Source organism: Apis mellifera, linkage group LG1 (genome assembly GCF_003254395.2).
Source record: "Apis mellifera strain DH4 linkage group LG1, Amel_HAv3.1, whole genome shotgun sequence".
Classification (NCBI taxonomy): domain Eukaryota; kingdom Metazoa; phylum Arthropoda; class Insecta; order Hymenoptera; family Apidae; genus Apis; species Apis mellifera.
Genome location: NC_037638.1, coordinates 23640224 through 23662371, shown reverse-complemented (window position 1 = coordinate 23662371; position 22148 = coordinate 23640224). Strand labels below are relative to the sequence as shown.

The following is a 22148-nucleotide window of genomic DNA, read 5'->3' as shown; positions in this document are numbered from 1 at the left end:
TGTTTCCGGTCTCAAAGGTGTGTTAGAATCGATGGTGTTATAGAGGGCGTTGCTGTAACAGCTTACTTTCCCGCGAATTCTCCGGCATCAAACGATAAGAATATTACTCTGTTTATCGCGAGAACGTCCCTCGGCTTTGTTTTACGACGGCCATTAACCCATTTACGTCCGGCTAGAACTGTCGTACAGAACGTTATGAACGGTGTTTCGCCAGGCGACTCTTAATCCTTAAAGGGAATGGAACGGTGACAAATTTGAGAGGCTGGTCGCGACGTAAATGGATTAAAGAAACCGTTTTGTCCGTTGAACGGAAACGTAATTGTTTTACATGCCGCGTGACCGCTCGTTTCGTAATGACGAGGATAACTAGATGTGAAAGCACAGGGAACGTCAGTGATTGTTTGCAAGCTTCGTGATCGCGAACGCAAGTTTTTTGGCTTCATCCACTGATAATGTTACGCCATGCCCCAGTAACACTATATACCGATGGCTGATTGGCGACGAGTCTTGGCATCGATTGACTTTCTTTGTATAACCTCTTCACCGCGGAAACAGTGGCGTTTGTGTGTAGGTAGATGTAACTATTTGAAATTCTATTGTCTTTCTCTACCTCTTATTTTACGCGACGAATCTACTTCCGCCTGGATTACGATTCCTGACAGGAAAGTTTTCGATTGGATGAGAAAGGAAAATAATCGAGAGAAAATATTTATCGAAAATGTTGGACAATATTCCCTGATGCGTAAGTTATATATACATATTTGTTATATTATATTCATCGGTCTATAAGAACAACGAACAACTTTAAACAAATAATTTTCCTAAAAATTTAAGAAAAAAGTTTTATATATCCATATTTATAAATAAATAATTAAAAAAATTGAAATATAATTAAAATTATATTTCATTATTAAATTATACAGAAAAGAGAGAGATTAGATATAAGAAATTAGAAAATATTTTTGCGAATAATGCATTTAAATATTGAAATTTGCAATTTCTCAATTGTATCTTTGTTTTTCTAGACTGGCAATATGAAATGTTCGTTTGAATAATTTAAATCTATTTTCGCGATATAGTTTATATACGAATATTTGGCAAAATTATACGAATTCTAACGCTGAATAGAAAGCACAATGATTTTGAAAACGAACATTTCATAGTAAAAGTTATATTTTATTTCAATATATTACAATATATATCTACGTAACAATTTATAACAATTTATGGGAGAAAAGTAATATATTTTTTCGTAAGTTATTTCTTAAAATTTTGATATCGGTAGGAGAAAAAATTGTTTTTCCAAGATCCCACTGTTATTTCAAAATCACTTGGTGCGTTTTAAATGGAACGTCGAGTCGGAGGAGAAAAAAATATTCCTTGGGGCGATTCTTGTTGTTCGTATATATATAGGGGTACAGAAGGGGTATAGAAATAGAAGCGAGATACCCAGTATTTTGTTTACTCATAAAACACGTTCGATGTTTACGCACTTTGCTCTAGACATAGATGTAGTCCGTTAAGTCTCGTTAAATTTATTTACTTACTTGTAGGTAATCTAAAACTTCTTCCTTGTTTATTTTATTTGCTTTAACATACGCGCAGTTTCTTATTACTTTTATGGACGGAAAAATAATCGGTTAATCAGATTATCGATTCGAACCACTTACCCGATTATATCATCCATCTTAACATCTTAAAATAAATTTCTCTTTTTCTTTTTTTTTTTTTTTTTTACTTCCTTTATGATTTATTTGTTTCCCTTTACATTTTATAAGCGCATGTTTTGCACAAAATTTATTCATTATTTATTCGATCGTTATTCTCGAGTTTTTCTTACTTCAGATTTTTTTCAACCAGTATTTGCTCGAGATATGATAACCGGCGATCGACCCTCCGCGATTCGTTCTCGTTTTTGCTCGTCACCGTCCTAACCTCGAGTGTTTTTTCCTTTTTTTTTTTTTTTATTTCTCCCTCGCGACAAGTACAAAGCGGTCCTATTAAGCCATAACCCGTCGGCGACGGTTTTACATCTGCTTTGCAATTCCTCTGAAAAGAGGATATAGATATCCTACGAAAATACCGCCAGCAATTTCCTCAAATTGCGGTCAAAGAAAGAAGGGAGTGCGAACGTCTCATAGCGTCTCATAGTTTATCGCGAATTTATAGCTTTTATCTCGAATCATCTTTTTCATTTCTTTTTGCGTCCGTTTATTACCATCGACATTCCATAGGCGGTGTAGAGATCGGCAGTGTAACGCGCGTGCACGAAAAAATGTGCTTTTTCCGTCTCGTTCTATGAATTCTAAAGATTAAAAGTGCAACAAAAAAGTCGTAGACAAAAAGGTTATGTTGAATAACAGGCAACATGAATGTAGGGAAAAAGTAAAAAGACTTTATTTACGCTCTTTTAATTTTTATAAAGACGCAAGGTTGAAAATGGCACGGGAAATAACCATTGAAATTCTAAAGTGACGAGTTGATTTTTCAAGAATTTTGCTAAAAATTGCTTTCTCTAGGCTCGCCAGTTATTAAATATGAACCGCTATAATTTTCATTAGTTGCTACGTTTTATATTTACGAAGGGAAATGTATTTGCTCACAGGTTCGGAAAGAAAAACGTTGTTTTGAAAAGAAAATCCAACGTCCAAAGTATATTTTTCGATTTAGACGATACATCCACGTATTCTTCGCGTATCAATTCATCTTAGCTCGTGCTAAAATTTATCATTACGAATTTTATTCCAAATAATCCATCGAGTCATCGTTATATTTTTCACGATAATATTTCGTTCCGATCCCCATCGTGTATAAAATATTTTAACGGTATTTATGTTGAAGATGTTTACCCCATATTTTTCTGGCCGGTTAGGGTCGAAGGTTAAGTCAATGCACTATATCACGGGTTGATATATCGAATGGGGACAGGGTCAAGTTCGATCCAAAGTGAGAAATTTATTTGCTCGTAAAAGGACGACGAGAAAGGATCCTTGTCGGTCGTTTTAGTTGTTTCTTCGGGGATAAAAAAAGTGTCGAGGATGCGTGTTTGCGAATTCACGACACTTGTCATCCTCTCTCGCGCTTTCCACCGTTGAATCGTGCTTACCACAAAGGAACCACGTGGCTTGACTCAGTTCGCGGGAACATTTGTCATTCCATGTAACATCTTTTCATCCGTGAAAAAAAAAAGAACCATCGAGAAATGGATCGACTTCTCTCTTTGAAAGAAAAAATTATTTTCCAACTCGGATACTTTCAATTTTCGAAATCATATCGATCGTACATTTTACAATCTCGAATGGGATATATGTAATGTAATGCAGGCAGTTTTAATTCACGGATATATGCACAGGTATATTAGGTTACAGGCTTTAACGAGAGTTTAGAATTATCATTTTCGCCATATGATTATAATATCATTTACATCATTTGCATATATTAAACTTGACACGGATGTTAAATTAGAATGGACGTTATATTAAAATGGATGATATATTATTATTAAATGTTGAATTGAAGTACGTTACGCGCGTTATCCGCGAAATTGTGAAGCGATAGAAATTGCGCGAATGTGTTTGTATTTTTATAATTTAAATAAACGACGCTGCGTATATACCGTCGTGCTGCGATAAATCGTGAATGAAGGGATTACCAAAGAGCGCAAATCGAATACCCTAATTTATAGACTTGGCAAACCGTGAAGTTATCAGCTTAGAAATTGCTAGATACGGCTGGGGAATTATTCAACCCACTCGCATAGAATCAAGTCGCATCGTGCATATTAATTATCCTTTAAAAATTTCTTCATTCTGATATACACGATGTATCGAATTTTCTTGGATCCGGATATAAAATTCAATTTACACTTGCGTTATCGACTAAACCGTTTCGTTTTGTTTCCATCGAAACAACGTGTTCTTTTCTTCTTTTTTTCATCTCTTTTTCGTTCGAAGCGCGAAAGGTAACGAGACACGCAATTTTTAGCAAAGAATAATTTTTAGAGAAGAATTGGCGTGATATAAAAATGGGAAATATGAACGACCATGGAAAAATGGTACACAGTGGGAAAGTTCGTTTCCGGATTAATCCCTAGATTAACCTCGGCGAGGGATACTGGCGCCGTTACGTGCCAAAGAGGGGGGCGATATAGGAGATTGAACGTCCAGACTAATCTCGTTCGAAATTAAGCGGCTTATCTTTCGTTGATGTAGTGCCCGTTCCCGACCACTTAGTAGATTCTTCTCGTGAGAAAATTTCTCGTGTCGCCAACGGTGTTGAAAAATTTACGCTACTTCATTCGTCCCCTTTATTTCTCGCGAACTGGTTGGCGCGCGCAGCGGTTGGTGAAAAATCTTCCCCAACAAACAACACCGTTTCGTAATCCTGCGGATCGAACCTCTTCTCTCTCTCTCTTTCTCTTCTCAAGATCAAACCTTTCATCCTTTCGAAAAATTGATTGGAAAAATTCGTATCGTATTTTCGTAGTAAATTTATACGAAAATTCGTATCGGAGAAATTGAAATTCGTTTCGATTATTTCTTTTACTTTCAACGAATATTTTCGCCCGATGAACGACGGAATGAATCAATCTTGTTACAAATATTTTTAACAAAATTGGATATTCTACGAAATGTTGAAAAAATATTAAAGGATTTCTAATCTTTTTTATAGACAGATCGATTTACGAAAAGGTTGTGTGATGATCGATCCGCGAAATTAGTTTCCTTCTCTGGAATATCTTAGCAGCAATATCGATTTTATCGTAGATTGATTACCCGAAACACGAGATTCTGCTCGTCACGGGATAGATTCTGTTTCCTTGTTTATTATTCAATTGCAATTGGAACGAGTGTAGATATTTTGCAGAATCGATAAGTCATGATTGAAATGGATATAATTCGAACGGTGGAACAATGGCGGTTACACGCACTCGTGTGTAGGATGCTATTGTGTTCGATTCGCAATGGATTCCCATCTAATACAAAAACACACGTGTCGGGATATATATTATTATATCTGAAACTATGTTTAGGCGGGTGGTAGTCATGGGAAAAGCAATACTGGTACTGTATATCCAAATAATACATTGTGTTACCGCGAAATGCATCGAAGGATTGATGGTTCTGGATATTACGGGACAATGAATAAGATGAGATTTTGGTGGGCAGATTATTAACCATGAGAAATTCACTGCTTTGTTTCTCACTTTGAATGGTTGAATTATGATCAACTATGGTTCTACGTTACTTGTCTCTTGATTTACCTATTATGAGTAATTTTGTATATCCGTGTGAATAGGAGTTGGATTGCATTGTCTCTCGTTGGAGAGAATGGAAATATATCAAGAAATTGAAATATTGGAAGGTATCGATTGAGTTTCTTTCTTTTTTTTCTCTTAATGTAAAATCATTTTGTCTATCGACAGAAATTAATTCATTGTTATCATGTTAATATTCTCTATTAACCGTAGTTAATAATTTACTTGTAATTCATAATTTTACACTTGTGCATCATCACAATCAAATAAATAACATAGTTTATCTCGCCAAGTTAATTAATTTCCATCAAATAATTTAATTAATAATAGTTTATAATTAATTCGTATTATTATATTATTTAATCGACGAATAACGTTACATTTCATCATTCGTCAAATTACGAGTATCTTCTTCCTGCTTTCGAAATTATACATTACATTAATTAACGAGTGTCAAAAACAAAAACAGTTTCGCTCGTATAGAATTATAATTCAAGTTCTCGTTCGATATAACTGTCAAGATATACTAATAATTATCACCTGTCGTTGTATCCCGGTTATAACGAGGGATGAATGCAACGAATACCGCGATATTATCACCTCGTGTACCGATTAAATACGAGAATAATACCGTTAGATCTCGTCGTCACGATGCATAAACGATCCATAAATCCATTCTTGCGCGTGTCGAACGCGTCCTCCCCCAACTTTTGCCACTGATAGCAGCTTGATCGATGACTCGATCAATGGCCATTACGGCGTCTTAATTCCTCGTAGTCGAAAGTTTTTAGCCATCAAGAAGGGGCCATCGAGACGGGGCGATCGATGCGCAGATGGGATCAGCCCGTCTCGATATTTGCATATCGATCTCTTCTACGTCTTGGCTACGGTATTAATACTTTATACTTTTATGCTAATATCTATTAAAACGTATTTATCGAGAAGGAGATTAAAAAAGTTAAATGTAATAGCGGCTTCGTCAAAAAACGAATCAACGAAGAACGATCGATTGATCTTTCATTAAGTTGATCCCCTTTTACCTGTGTCTCGTTGCGTTGTATATTTTTATAAAGTTCGAATATCCTCCTAAATAGAATCTTTTAAGAAGGTTCGTTCGTGAAATCCGAATTTAAAATTCGTTTTCAAAAAGATGGTCAGTTAATCAGCACTATTAATGTTTTCATCGCGCTTCTTAATTACACTAACGTTTCTTCTTCCGAGTAACAAGAAAGCAAATTGTTGCACGGAGGCGTTAATTCTTCAAAATATTCTCTGAAAAGAAGCTTGGTTGCAAGAAGGATACACGACGTAAGAAAGACTTGTTTAACTTTTTTCTCCCCCCCAAGTTGGAGGGAATTGGAAGTGAAAGTATGTCGCGAAACGTGGTGCGCTCCACGATGATGAAATTAAGAAGCCGAAGCTCGTATTCCATATATATCCTCCGCACTTCTCATCTCCTCCATCTCTTCCTCTTTCATCTTCTTTTCTTAAATCAACTCTTTTTCGCGCCCTCTCGCGTTGTCTCATCTCTGTCGAAAATATTCCTGTCGGAAGAACGACATGTTCATTGTCACGTCCCTCTTTCTTTCGACACTTTGCACTTTGCACTCCTCGTGTGATGGAAAAAAGCAAAAGGAAAAAGTGGCGCAAATGTATTGTTCAAATGTAAGCTTTGATTTTTCATTTCTGACTATTTTCTTCTTTTTCTAATTCGTGCAAAAGTAAGATAACGTCGATAATAAATACGATATTACTTGAAAATTTCGTTCGATCTTCCTCCTCTAATTTCTCTTTTAGTTCCTTCGACTTTTTTTAACTTAAGAGAAAAAATTGTGCGAAGTAAATGATATCGCAAAAAAATGAGATACAGATAGATACACGTTTCGCTTGAAAATTGTAGCAAAAGTTCTTTTGGAAACTTTTCGTGGAGAATTCGTAACGTGAGAATTTCTTTTGAAGCAAATACTATAAGTACAATAAATATTTTCCAAAGGGAAGAAGAGTTCTAGCCTCGACAAACATTCGTATCATCGACGAATAACAAATACCTTTTTTCTTTTCACATCATCATTTCCCTATTTATCCCTAATGGCGAATTCGTCGTGCAGTTTTATATCCACGATATCCGCCACATTCTCTTCTTGGCACCGTCGTCCCCGCTACTCTCCACTTACTCTCGACGAATTGGTCGATCGAGCAGAACGACTCTCTCAGAAGCGTCGCGACCTATTTCGATGTAACAGGGACTGTCATCTTTACTTACGTCGTGGAAATTGTCGTGGAAACTTCTGTTTCTCGACAGATCGATAATTATAACGGCGAGTTTAACTATATAAATCACTCCCCGATATAACATCGATCTCTACTCTGATCTAACGTTGGATCGGCGATGTTCGGTGGCCGAATACAATGGCGGATCGGTGAGAGATGGATCGGAAATTTGACCGTTTCTCTGTCACCGTTTCTGAGACCGTGTTTATCGGCGGCGGACAAAGCGACAGACCGAATCTGTTCAAGTATCTGATGCATGCTTTCGCTATTAACGCGACCTCGCCGATGAACCATCTGTCAACCAGGAATTTCATACGTTCCTCGCCCCGCTTGTCCCCCCTCCGAATTCCAACACCGTCTGGGCGGACAATACCTCTCCACGATTTACCGTAGAAGTTTACTCGGGAGGAACTGGAAACTGTCGGGTTTAGCGTAATCGTTGCCCCCGTGTTAAATGATTAAAACATTGCTCGACATTGTTTCGTGGGGGGCGATTCATCTTCCGTTCCGGATATCCGGATCATTTCTCATCCCACGATTTTCCTAGAATATCTATTCTACGAAGTGTTAAATACTTGCGTGTTTTTTTCTTTTTTTAAGCGAAGGATTTAAGCGTTAAAAAATCCTTTTTCTCTTTGATGGAAATATTATGTCCGTTTAGCTTGCGGTTCATAGATTACGGATAACATCGATGCAAATTGTCGGAGAAGCGAATGCTGGGTGGTAACGTGCAATTTTATCTCGTTTGCTCGATTTATTTTAAGATCGTGAAGAGGCGAAACGGTATATTTGCGTTACAACGAGATAGCCGAGATCCATGGGAAGCTTAACTCGTAGCGTTCATATATCATTCTCGAAGTTTTCTCTCATCGCAACATTCCTCTTTCTCCTTGTTTCGTAAAAAAAGAGAAACGTTAAATTCCGTTCACCCTTGTAATTCTCTATTCGAAAGCTTTCGATTTTACCGGATCGATACGAGATTTCCATATTTATAATTCGGGAAACTCGCGACTTTGGCGTGTTTAGGAAAATGAGTTGCAATTTCGCAGGCGTCAAGTGTTGCGAACCGTTGTCGAATTCCCGTGCAAACGGAATGTAATAGATATTAGTAGCTCTTGCATTACCCTGTTGCGGGCATCTAAAGTTTTGCCGCAATGCTTACTGCGATGAATTTTGAAATTTGGAATATCGACGTAACCCTTCCTCTAACATATATATATACATATACACATACCTCGTATTACAGCTCATATGCGTGCTGCATCTAATGCATTAGAGAGATGAAGTTTCGTCGGTTCAAGCGTTAACAAAAGCTTGTTCTACATTTCTAGAAATATTTTTCATTAACATGAAATTCTATACGGTTTTGCAAATACCCTTTTTTTTTTTTCTTTTTTAAAGCCAATTTCCATTTATTCGAAATCGAGCCAAGCATGTATTAACAATACCCTCCTCTATATACCGTCGTATATTCCTACGAATACCTTTCGAAATTAAATTTTTTTCCAATTCGAAATCGAACCAAGTATTATATATATATATATCCCGAAAATACCATCATAACCGTTTCCAAGAAAATTTTTCGAGCTTGATAAATATATCGCAACGATGAAAACGAGGCGGGGAAGGAATATATGAGAGTGAAAAGGGTGGACAGAAAGTGTTTCCAAGAAAGGGAGGAGGAGGAACGTTTTTTTTTCTTTTCTCATCGTTTTTCACCGGGTTAGAGAAAATATACGTATCCTCGGCTCGCTATCGAACCGATAATGGCCGCCGAAAATTGTCGGGGAATCGGGCGCGTGTAAATGTCGCGCGGATGCTTGGAAAATAGGAGAAATTACGATACAACTGTCTCGTTACACCTAGCAGTATCCTGGTTCCAGGTATCCAGTATCCACGCACGCTTTCGAGAGCAACGCTTTCGAGATGCGCGTTTATTTTGCAATACCCGTAGATAAATATTCACGACACGGTTTATCCTCACGGCCACGACTGTTATAACGCGCCACGGGGGGAAGCCACGTATTCACGTTACACGCGAGATAATGGACCGAGCTCGCGATACAGCCTCCCCTTCCCTCCCTATACCGCAAGCCGTGTAGTAGTACAATGCGATTTATACGAATCATAAATAGGCGGCGTCACATCCGTTGATCATAATTTCGACCCCTCTTCCCCTCCCTCCCTCGATTCTATGCGACTTCCTCCATTTTTCGTTTCGAGGGGTGAAAAAGGAGGGAAGGAGGAACGGGGAATTGGCGTTTTATGCTGCTTTCAACTTTACCGCGCGCATCAGACGATCATTAAGGGGGGAAAAAATGGTGGAGAACGGATGGAAGTTTTCGTAAATCTTTCATATATCGTAATAATAATAACGATGATCTCGAAACAACGTTTGTTATTGTTTGCCCTTTTTTTTTCTTTATCATATTTTTACTTTTAGATCCTTTTGTAACACAGCTCGCTTTTCATTCGAATCGAGAAAATCGAGAGAGAGAGAGAGATACTTTTTTATCTTGGAAACGTTGGTGGAAATTGTAATTCGAGGGAAATTGGCGAGAAGAGATAAATTAGGGCTTTGTTTTAAGTGTCGCGAGAGACGAGGAACGAAGGGGAAATGAGCGAAGGGAAATGTATATCGGGAATACAATAACGAATCTACTCTTTTCACCGGCGGTTACGATTTTTACCGAATAAAGGAGGAGGATCCGTTTTCACCGCGGAATGTTCATTAATCGTTTATTCAGCTAAAGGATTCAGATAAAGGATTTTCGATCCGCAAAGAATCAGTACTTGCCATACTTGTCATACTTGCTCTTTCTCCTAAAGAAATTGTTTTTTCTTTATCTCGTCGAGGAAGGCACGTCTCCTTGTTCATCTTCTTTTAAATACCTCGAGAGAGAGAGAGAGAGAGAGAGAGAGAGAGAGAGAGAGAGAGAGAGAGACAAAAGATGACAAAAGCGAGAGAGAAATTTCGCAACGAGACGACGGAGGGACGGTTTTTAAAAGTGAGAGATAAATTAGAAAAGTTATTCCGATTTGAAAATTGAATGGAATTGAATCGCGTTGAACGGCCGCTCGATTGATTTGAATATTCATAAGGACAAGATCTACCTGTTCAGACTTTAATTAGATTCATGGAAGTTTTCGCCATTTTTTTCCCTCCCTCTTGGTAGGTGGCGGAATTAATGAAGAGCGAATACGTTATGTTGTTGGAATATGGATTAACCGTCGGACGGATTCCCTTTAATGGTTTCGAGTGTTTTTAGCCGTGCTCGATGGAAATCGGCTGGCAAACACTTTGAAAATTGATCGATGATGCGGTATCGAATTGCTCTTAATTTGTGAACTTCGCTCACTCGAGAGGAGGGAAGGGGACAAGGAAGTCGAGGGGTGAGACGATCGATCAAAAAAGTGGAAGGCATCGAAAGTGTGGACTCGAAAATATTTTTACCGGTGTAAAAATTTGAACGTGGTGTGGCGAGGATCCCGATTATTAACGAAGCACCTGCCAGTTTCCTACTGCGTTGCAGTTTTCCAGCTGCGCGTCCCCGAAGTTCTCGAAAACTTTTTAATAAAGGAGCAAATTGACGACTAATACTTGGACGAAGAAATATCTCGAGAACGATTCTTTTTCTTCATTCCTTCCCTCGAAAGTTCAAACATTTCCTTTTCCCCTCCCCCCTTTTTGCTTTATCGTTCAAACAATACGTCCTCTCTCGCCGGGAAGGGAAAACACATTCTCGTTCTCCTCTCTTAGAGGACCTATTTTCGAGAGACTCGAAACAATTATCGAACAACGTAATGTAACGTGTTGTGGAACGGAACACGAGAAAAATTGCATGGAAACGAAGCCCCTATCCTACGTAATGCCTGTAAATATGTATCAGTTCCGTGTACAATGTAACAGCAGCAGCTTTCATCGGTTCATAAACCATAGATTCTGACAAATACAAGAAAGCAAAGGATGAGTTGTATTGCGCAACGAAAGCGGCAGTTGAAGCCTCGTAAAAGCATCGCTCGCGCGAACCTACGGGAAATGGAAGCTCGGGTGATATTGAATTTATAGAAGGAAGCGGAGGGAGAGAAAGGGAGGAGGGGGAGAGAGAGACTGTCTTCGATTTATCGGTCAATATTCCGTGGCGTCGCGCTGTTGGTTTTATTAAAACGAATTGGAATGATAACGAAGAAGGGGAAAGGCGATGTAACGATATTGAAAATGGACGAATGAAATTGCAACCGCGTTTAAATATTGGCCCCCCCCCCCCGAAAATTCGATCGAAAATTCGGTGATTAGCAAATCAATATACGAGTATATTAATATTCGTCGAAACTTTTCCTATTTTATCTTGGTTCTTGTCGTAAATATTCGTTAATGGCGATAGGGTGGCACGTTAATACATACCTTGTACAGTCAGCCCCAAGGGGGGATCGGTATTTATGGCGATATGTAGTGTCAGGAATCCCCTATTGGGAAATAATATAGCGGTCTGTTAGGTTTGTCATTCGTCGAATAATTGATGTACCTGTTCTTTTGTCGCGTTTGTCACATGTTTCGTAAAGATAGTTTCACGGAGAAATCTCTTGGAGAAGTTTCCTTTTGTTTTTCTCGCGCGTTTCTCATCGTTGCTCCATCTGTGTTTTTTTTTTTTTAATTGAACATTTAAGAAACGTCGAATCGACGCGACAATTTATATACATATTTATAAAGGATCATTCTTGGTGTTCTTTATTCAACGTGAACGTGAAATTAGGTTACAAAGAAGTATCTCGTTCTTTGATCCTACGGCAAATTGCTCGATTTCATTTCTGTTCTGTAAAGTTTGCAGAGAGATCTAATTTCGTTTCGTCTCTGGGAGAACTTGTAATTTCGTCACGATAAAGAAACCATTAGAAATTATGTGAATTCAGTGGAGGAAATAATATTCAATTTATCGTGAAATACGAGGTTGATAATCTTCCCCTGTTAAAATTTATTGGGATGGTAAATTTTTTTGGATTGGCAACAATAGAATGATTTTCTTATATATATATATAAATTTTATCCTAGAGTATAATATTGGCGAGAAGTTGGAACAAGTATGGTATACTTTTATTAAACTCTCTTCTAGAGACACGTGGCAATTCGTCTATGAGATCGTCGCAATACGCGACGAATATTTATGGCATTCCATTCTTACCGCGGCTTCCTCTTTCATTCTAAAGTCATAGAAAACGAGTTTTCAACGCCGTGAATCCCTTAAACTTGGTCCAAATGTCTTTCCAATACATGCATAACGTGTTACCATAACGTGCATCGATTTGCAACCGCTATTAAAGAGAATATAAACTCGTAAAAAATATTGATGCTTTCCTTCGTATATTTTTCCGAATACACCAGAGATGGTTGGAGAAATCAACGAATATGAAATATATATATATCGCAGCATTGTTATCCGGATGAATATTATACGAAAATTATTGCAAATACGAAACTTAAATCCTTAGAAACGTTAAATTGTGGACGATTAATCATCTCGCTATTTCTCCTCACCGATGATAATTATGTTATGCATGTTATATAATTGGAAAGGTTACGTAATACTGATTCGACTCTCCATCTATCGATTCTACTTTCTTCTGATCGTCTGATCATGCGTTTATCGACGCCACTTTATCTCAAAATACGACGCGCCTTGTTTTTTTCCATCTTATAAAATTGCGCACAATCGTAGTCATTGATATTACTTTCTTTTTTCTTTTTTTTTTTGATATTTATAGTCTTACTGTATAGTATTGAATAATAATTCTTACCTTTATGCAGGTGAGATTGTTCTGCTGCACGTAAACGTGAAACAAAATATTAATAAATATAATAAAATACGAAATATTAATTTTTAAAAAAATTTGCATACAAAATCTTAGTTTCACAAATATTATTGTAGAATTACGACTAAAAATTCATAATAAACACTAATTTCTTTACGAAAACCGAAATTCGATTATTTTAAAATTATAAAAAGTATTTTATTACACTCTCGGAGCAAAGTGAACGCAAAATAATTGAGAGCGGTCCTCTCCGAGTAGAATAACTTCCTTTGAAAATAATCGAGTGCATTTGCACTTCTTAGAATTCATCTACTTATCATTGATGATCATTTGCATGCCTCGAACACGTTTCCTTTATTTTCGAAATAAAATTTGAAATCTTCTCTTCGATAAATGCAACGCGTTTGACGCAAAACGCGCGGAAAAGTTGAACGCGAAAAAATCATTCTCTCTCCGTGATGACAATTTTCGTTAATATATCTCGCGCGTTCTCCATTCGACCAGAACGTTTCGTTTTCACTCGCATCACCACACGCAAACGTAGAGTATTGTCCCTGCTTACCGGCGCATATCCACGCGATTAACGTAACTCGGACTCGTAATTTATTATAGTCCCGGCCTGCGATCCTTGTTGCGGAATATTTGAAACGTTTTAACGCGCGTTGTTTCCCCGCCCTCGATTATTCATCATACTCCCCAAGATGAAGCTCTCTCTCGAGTGAAAAACCATGCCATGAGAATTATTCCATTTCCCAAGAGTTTTTCCTCTATAAACGCACTATATCTTTCTTCCACGATCTTTGTTTCGTTTTTTCTTTTCTTCGATCGTCTCTCTTCTCGTCAAAAGTGTTTTTTCATTATTGGAAGTTAGTATCTAATCAAAGAAATCGCCATATTTAAGGTTCCTTCCTGTTGTCATCGTGGAATTAATAGTAAAGAACGTACGTATATATTTGATTAAGAGAAACTTTTGTTGGAAGAACGTCAATCGATCCGACAAGAGAATCGTCGAGATAGAATTTAAAGGGTGGAGATGTGTCTGGCGATTGCGGATGGCGACGTAAATTAATCTGACGAGGCCTCATTTTTCCCCGATGATACGTGCCACGTATACGTGCGTGGCCAAACACGGAATATCCGCGCTATATCTCGTCGAAATAAAACGAGGCTGGATTCAATGAGGAGACACGGTGGGGAGGGGGGAGAGGGATCTGGATGAATGGAAATAAAGGGGGTGGGGCGTGGCAGGCGGACAAGCACGTGGGGCCGCGAATTAACTGGTGAAAAGCTGGGGTATAAATAAAACGGCGCGGTTTCCGGGGCGAATTGTACACGCGATTCCAACGCTGTTCCACCGTAATTCCTGTCGTCCATTTCGAAAAATCGTCCATGAATATTTTATGACATTACTTCCGGTCGCTCGAGTCTTCCGTTCTCCATCATCCGCATCAAATTTTTCCTTTCTCTCTCTCTCTCTCTGTCAGCCTCGTGCCACGCGATATTTTACGCGCGCTTATCGATTCTTCTAAGAAATGCAAATGCATTTCGATTATCTTCCCCAAGGGAAGTTATTCTACTCGAGAGAGAGGACCGCTCTCAATTATTTTGCTCCGAGAGTTATTTTTCCTGTAAACGTAAACACTGGCGGATGAAAGTATTATTCCCTGAAAATGATCGTTCCCAAACGCAGTTTACGAGGAATAGAGTTTCGAGAGGGAAACTCGTTAAAGTTGCAAAGCTTTTTGCATTCTACTTTCGAGGATATCGATATCGTTTCCTGGTAATAATAATCGTTGGAACGCAACACGATGTAATAACACGATTTCCCTCCCATTTTTATTATTCTTTATTTTCTCTCTGCGAAGCGCCATTTTTTTCTCGGCGAGTTCATCCGTGTCGCCAATCATGTAAACCGGAACAAAGAGCGGGGGCAAGAGGTTCGCGGAAAGAATCCGCTCGAATTGCCCTAAGGATAAACGGGGGAGAGAAGAACTTTGTCTAGATGACGACGACGAAACCACTCGCTTCCCAGTTACTACTCCCTTCCCTTTCAGGGTCGCGCCTGATTACATGCCTACCGAGAAATCCGAGCGAGGTGGTGGTAGTGGTCCGGCAAGATTAATCTTGCCAGACTCGAGAGCTTCATCAACCGGATTTATTTTTCGCCTTGGACGGTGTTATAACGCTTAGATTCGACGTCATCGCCTTGATTTATATTGTCGATATTGCGTAAGAAACGTTGGTCGTCGATCAAGAAACGTGAGACGACTCGGAAATGAAAATTTTTATTATTCTTCTTTTAACAAAGAAGATTTACTTTGAAGATTTAAGATTAAGATCTTATTAAGAATCTTCAGAACGCTGGATCCTATTTTATATTTCTCCTGAATGATGACACGAGTACACAGATGGTCTCGATACAAAGGCAGGAAGATAAAAGTAGACTTAGCAAGAAACTAGGAGAAAGTTATCTAGCTAGAAAGAGGATGGAAGTGTGGCAAAGATAGCCAGGCCATTGTTCGTTAATCATAACGAACCGATCTTGCTACGATCTTCGTTTCGTTTCTTGCGAAAGGAAGAAACCATGTGTTCGATAGATGTTTCCTCTCTAGATATTTCCATGCTTTCACAGAGAAAATAGGTTTGGTGAAAAAAGGTATGATCGACGCAGTTTACACTGCCCCGCGGTTTTAAGCGCTTGATGAGCGAGAGAGAGAAAGAAAGAGGCTTGTTCACCGAGATGGTTCACCGTCGTGATCCGTGCCAAACCCCGCGACCCGAATCGATCTTGCCAATTTATAAGGGTATTGGCCGTTAATGAACGATCATCCGTGTATACAATGCAACGTGGGCATCGATCGAATATCGAGTTTCACCGAGGTGCAAAGCAAATTTATATCTACTTTGACGGTTGGTAATCCTTGTAACGCGAGGGGCTTATTACTGCACAACTCGGGATTCGTAGGGACAACGTTTCTTACCGCTTTCTTCCGCGTAATTATACGTGTATAACAGATGTTCTTGATGCTTCTTACAGAATAAGATGCTTCTTATAGAACACGTAGACGGATCACGTCGAAAAAATAAAAACAACGTTCTTGTTCAATGGTGTACACAAGAGTCGAAGCTAACAGCACGAATATCGCTCGTTCTTTTTTCCCCCGTTGAGACGTTAATTTATTCGCCTCGTTGCTCGAAAAAACTAGGGGAAGTATCGTCGATAAATGCAAACGAGACGGAGGAATGCTTGGAGAGACAAATCCGGGCGAATATTGTGCGGGGTCACAACACGCGGAGCGGGACATAAAACATTTCCTCGTCTTTTTTTCGACGCGTCTCCTCACGGAATTCCTGGCCAAAGCATCGAAGCGAGTCCATCCACTCGGATTTTCCCTTCCATTCGCGATCCACCGATTCGATACCGGTCGCTCGCTGTTTCAGAACACCCGCTACATTCCTCCTCCTCCTCCTCCTCTGCCCGGAATCGACGGCAGAGAACACTGCGAAGGGACAAGAGGTTACGCAGTGGCGTTGACCCGCGTATACACCTACGATTTTTCCATCGGCCTCCGCGATATCTTCCCTTCTTTACGACTCCCCCCTTCCCTTCCCTCGACCCCTTCGAGCGCCGCGTTACTCCTGGCAATTTTATTTCCTATCGGCCCGCGACGCGATTCCCCGATTTTAATTAAAAGAATATCGCGCCATCAATTCCGCGTTCCTTGATCCCTCTCGCGATATAAATTACGGGCGGCGATATACCCGCGCAAGTTATGGATGTTCGTTCGAATATCGTTGATACCATCGCCGAAACCGTCGTCACGATTCTTTCGTTTCCTTTTTTTCTCTTCTTTTTTCCTTTCTTATGACACCTGATCCACACCTGATCAATATCTAATAGAAGGTGTTTCTTTCAAGCTCTCATCGGTATATAAATCATCGCGATTCTCCAATTTCGTATCGATTATCCGAGGAATATCTTGTTAATTTCAAATAGATCAATTCAACCGATTGGAGTCGGAAGAACAAGGAAAAGAATAAGGAAGATTCGCATAAATTTGTTTAATTAAGAAAATCGTTTTCATCGAAAATATAAGATGGATCGATATGTTGATGCTCCATGCGGATGTATCTCTGGACGTTTTATTCGTATCGGCATCGATTCCACCCTCTTTGTAACTACAACGTCCGACATCTTTATTGCGCGTGCGATAATCTTCCTGAGTATACACCGAAATAGAGGGAGCGGAGTTCCATAATAAATTTTTACAAGAAACGAGAGCAACGGAATAAGCGTTGCCTCGTACGAACGTGCATATTCGTTATGCAACCGGATCTATTCGAGAAATTGACGAGGAGAGGAGCGAAGGGAGGGTGATTTCCGGGGGCGCAGTTAACGTCCACCTGCATATTTCACGCCCGACCACGACTACGTTTAATAAATAAAACGGGGTGGGAGGGAAATTTGGCCGATACATCAAGTTGGACGCGCGCCTTAAACGGAATTTCGAAACGAGATCTTCTCCCTCCGTTTTCGACCCCGTTTAATCGCATATTTGCAAGAGAAGAAGGAGGAGGAGGGGGAAGGGGAGGTTTATCGAAAAGCTGCGCGGAGAATGGCACGCGCGAGCAAATTATTCGAATTTATAATTGGGGCGTTTAACGCGTCCCGCCCCCCTCGAGTTTGTAATGAATAGGCGAATGATCGATAATATGAGAATATATGAGATTATAAAATGTATTTTCGCGTATAAAGTGGGGAAAGGGACAGTTTCGAAGGTGTTTCTGAAAAGTGAAAGATTAAATTGGAATGGGATTGAACGCACGCTCAGGAAATTATTAACGCTAATGAGTCTTATCGTTTTAGATTAATTTAGGAAATACTATTAAAATAATGGGTAATCATAACCCACGGGAGTTTTAAAATCGATAAAATCGTCAATATAAAGAGCGCTTGACGAAACAATATATACGTTATAAAGTGGAAGTTAGTTTATAATGAGATTTCGAACGCGTTTAAAGTATCCTAAACTGTTCCGCGATGCTTTAGCCTTGAAACACGATAAGTCGAGTTTCGAAAGTGCTTGATATTTGAGATTAGAATTTGGGAAGGGGGATTGTTACGGGATCCAAATATCAGTGTTGCTGCTCACCGTACTCCATGCCACGCTCCCGAATTATGAGTTGAATTAACAATTTTGAGAGGGTGGTGGGTCAAAGTAGCGATAACAACCGGCGCAAATTATATTTTGTATGCATTTCGCAGAGTAAGGGAGTTAGATAGCGCGGATAAAATAGATCTGGTCTATTACCCATTGTCCTTTTCCGTGGCTAATGCGTGCAGTGCAGTGGGTGGTTGGTGGTGCGCGATAACGACTCGAGGCCGAAAATATATCGAACCTCGTAGCTGCGGTATATTTGGCGCTTATGAAAAGTACAGGAAGGAAATGGGATCGAAGGGGATGATGCAGCCATGATGCTGTAGAGTTGAAAAAAATCGGGGAAAGAAGGTGAACCGAAACTCGTGGAAATTGAAAACAAACAACGCTTTTTTCCCCCTCCTTTTTTTTTTAATAACAATCTTAAAATTTATCCACGATGGATCGACGATGGAATCGATAACGATGGATTTACGATTTAACGGGACGATGAATTGAACACACGCGCGCGCGCGAAAAGGGATCTTTGATGAATTCCCTCGATGAATATCGATCTGTCCTCCCCGTGTATCTCGCCTCAACAAATTTACATCGCGGCGTTCTATCATCTTGTCCGTATCCCTCTCTCAGCTTTCATCAACTTTGAAAATCGTGTCACCGGCATCGAAATCCCCTCTTTTCATTCTACCTAATCCTGTAATTTATGCGATATGTACTTTTAATTAATCAAGAGATACACGCGCACGTACATCGCGTTCTTTATCCACTTTTCGCGACGTAATCTGCTTCGACCCTCTTGTGTTTCCGCACGGTACCGTGTCCCCGCTCCATACAATCCGTATACACTTTCGAATCGAAGTTACACTCGAATCGTACAGAGTTTCCACGATGAATACTCGCTCCGCCACTTCGTTATTTTAAAGTTAATTCGTGCAAAAATCAATGCGCCCCTTTTTAAATCGCATTACCGTTCAAATATTGGAATAAAACACGGTGCACAATAGTACAACGTGTTCCTTCACGTTCGGTTGAATCGAAGTCAAACTTTTCCGACCTTTGTGACCAAAGTGATTCAAAAGTTACAATCCCTCTCTCTCTCTCTCCTCCCGATTAATCCGACTTAATCGACCATTTCGCCCGATTGGAAATCGCTTCTCTTTGGCGTCCATTATCCCCTCCCCTCCAATGTTTATCCTGTTTTCGAACAGACACGAGGCGTCGATAACGTGATTCGAAACGATATTTCGCCCCATTGGGAAAGATGCGTTCGGAATTTATATTCGGATCGTCGAAGGTATACAGATACGGCGAACTGTGTGTATGGATTTAATTGCGGGGAATGAAAGGGGGAATCATGTTGTTAACCCGTTCACGGGCGATTTTCCTTTTGTTATTCGATCGAGGCCAGTTTTTGTCGGGCCTCTGAATTGGCCGACGAAACTGAATTAACTGGCAAATCATTACGGCGATTTACTAATTTCAATTGTGGAGCCAGGAGAAGGGGAGAGGGAGATATAAATCCGCGCGATTCGAATTCGAAGGGGGTGGTTTCTCCGAATAAATGGTACGTGGAGGGGAAAAATTGAACCGGAATTGTGGATCATTTCGAATGGAATTGTTGCCTCGCTGTGGTGATATCATGAAGAGTGATTTTTATTTTCGAAAAATGGAGAGAAATCGTGGTGGTGGTTTTCATTTTTTCTTTCTTATTTTTATTCCCGCTCGTTCAGATTATATAAGTTTGTTCAATCGGAATGAATATTATGCGGTGGAGGGATAATTTTTTTTTTCAAGATCAAGTCAATTAAAAACAGATTTCTTTCGTTTCGAGTGTAAAATAATTGTTGTTCGCCGATACCACCGCGCACGGAGGGTGGAAGTAGGCCACTGTAGTTGGAATTAATTAAAAGTTCACGATAATTGAGCACGATGAACTGTTCTAATTGCAACGTGGAAACGGCGTGGCAACGGAAACCGTGGTGGATGGCCGAAATTTCGGGAAATATTCCAACTGCCCCTTAAAATCTCGATTTTCCCGATGTCAACGATAATCGCATCAACCGGGACTCTGTACACGCGCGGAAAAATTTGCGCGAAATTGAAGGGAGTTATTAATTAAAATAACGTCGTTGTCAAGAACGTTGTACGTATTGCCATTCCAGGCGTCGGATATGATTGATAATTAAACTCTTCGGCAACCGAAATTTTCATCAATTATAATAACTCGTTCGATCGTGATGGGCATCGATCGTTTCGAAAATTCGATAAGAATTCAATAAAAAGATAGATAGACGAATCTTGCTTCATAATCCTACCACGAAACATTATCGTGTCTTATTTGAGTTTTCTGGTTGAGTCGGAATAGCAGTAAAATCCCGGCAAAACCGAGATGGATCGATAACAGGCTCTTCGCTACTTAAGGAGGGCTCTCTTGGACGTGGATATGGAAAATGTTATGCGGAGATGTTACGTGCGCGACGTAATTCGGAAATTGGATGATACATCCTCCAAAAAAAAAGAAAAAAGAAAGGTTAACTCGGTATAACCTCGGGCGCAACCGAGCGCAACCGAGATTTTTCCGGGAAACTGCTTGCGACCGTTACGTTTGATTTATCGCGGATGTACGGTCGATTCGGCCACGAGGTTGGCTGGCAGCCGTTGCCCCAGGAATTAAGTATACTCGCGATAGCTTACCTACGGAGAGGCAGGGCCGTATCTTACACGCCGTGGAATATTTATCGGGCTACTCGATTAATTGGTGAAATATAGCGGTCAACTTCGCACCCGTTCGTTCCTTGGCTTGATCAAGCGGTCTCTCGGATAATGGATAACGTGAAGCTCGAAAATGTGACGTGGAAACGAGTAATAAAAGGGTAACGACGTTTTGAATTATGGGGAGCAGGAGATATTACGTAGAACCGGAGGATCGAGGTATTTTATCGGTATTCGAAGATAAAAGTAAAAATGGAAGGGTTCGAAAAATTCGAAAAGAAACGATTCTAAAGTACTTTTCCATTACGCGGTGTGAATCTCGGCGACAAGGATCGAGAGATCGACGGTCAACCTGATTCTGACACGTAGAGAAACGTTCAGAGAAACGTGTCACGAGCTGCAAACATTTTCCTCTCCTATCATTCATTATTCCTTTTCTCTAAGTTCGCTTATTCTATTCCTCTTCCTTCTTTCCTTCTTCCTTGTTATTTCCAATTATCCAATAGAAAATATTCTTAAAACCGAATCCACGATTCTTTTTAAAACATATTTTTCCTATTTCGTTCTACTTAAATATTCTCCCAGTCCCAAAAAGAGATTATAAAAGACGCATTACTCATATATATACTTTTGAAGCAAGTCTCAGTGTCGAAGAGGAGCGAGGGTCGGATCGGATCGATTCATCGGCGAATTCCGTTGCCAATTGAGAGATCGAGGCCGAGATTTCGTTTTCTCGTGGCGCGTCGTGGAATACTCTTTCCCTGGGAATAGAGTGTCGTGGAGGAGGCGGAAGGTCGGGCGATAAATTTCTTGCAATTGTGACGCCCGCCCTCTCGCGACGCCATTGTCGGGAAAGAAGAGGACCGTTTCCGCGGTAGGCCGTGTACGCGGCAATGTAGTTGGCAGCGATAAAGCGGGTTGCGCGTGTTCGCGAGAAGAGG

At 39.8% G+C, this 22148-nt stretch overlaps 1 protein-coding gene across 4 annotated transcripts in view; it reads left to right on the top strand.

Annotated features, from left to right (window-relative positions):
* Positions 1-22148, top strand: part of LOC408645 (glutamate receptor, ionotropic, kainate 2) — a 218096-nt gene that overhangs the window by 20954 nt on the left and 174994 nt on the right. The window contains exon 2 of one of the 4 annotated variants that reach the window (XM_026446070.1): positions 18-742. The exons of the other annotated variants lie outside the window; for them this stretch is intronic. The gene's annotated coding sequence lies outside the window, so the exon portion shown is untranslated. The remainder of the gene's footprint in view (positions 1-17; positions 743-22148) is intronic. 4 annotated transcript variants of the gene reach the window in all.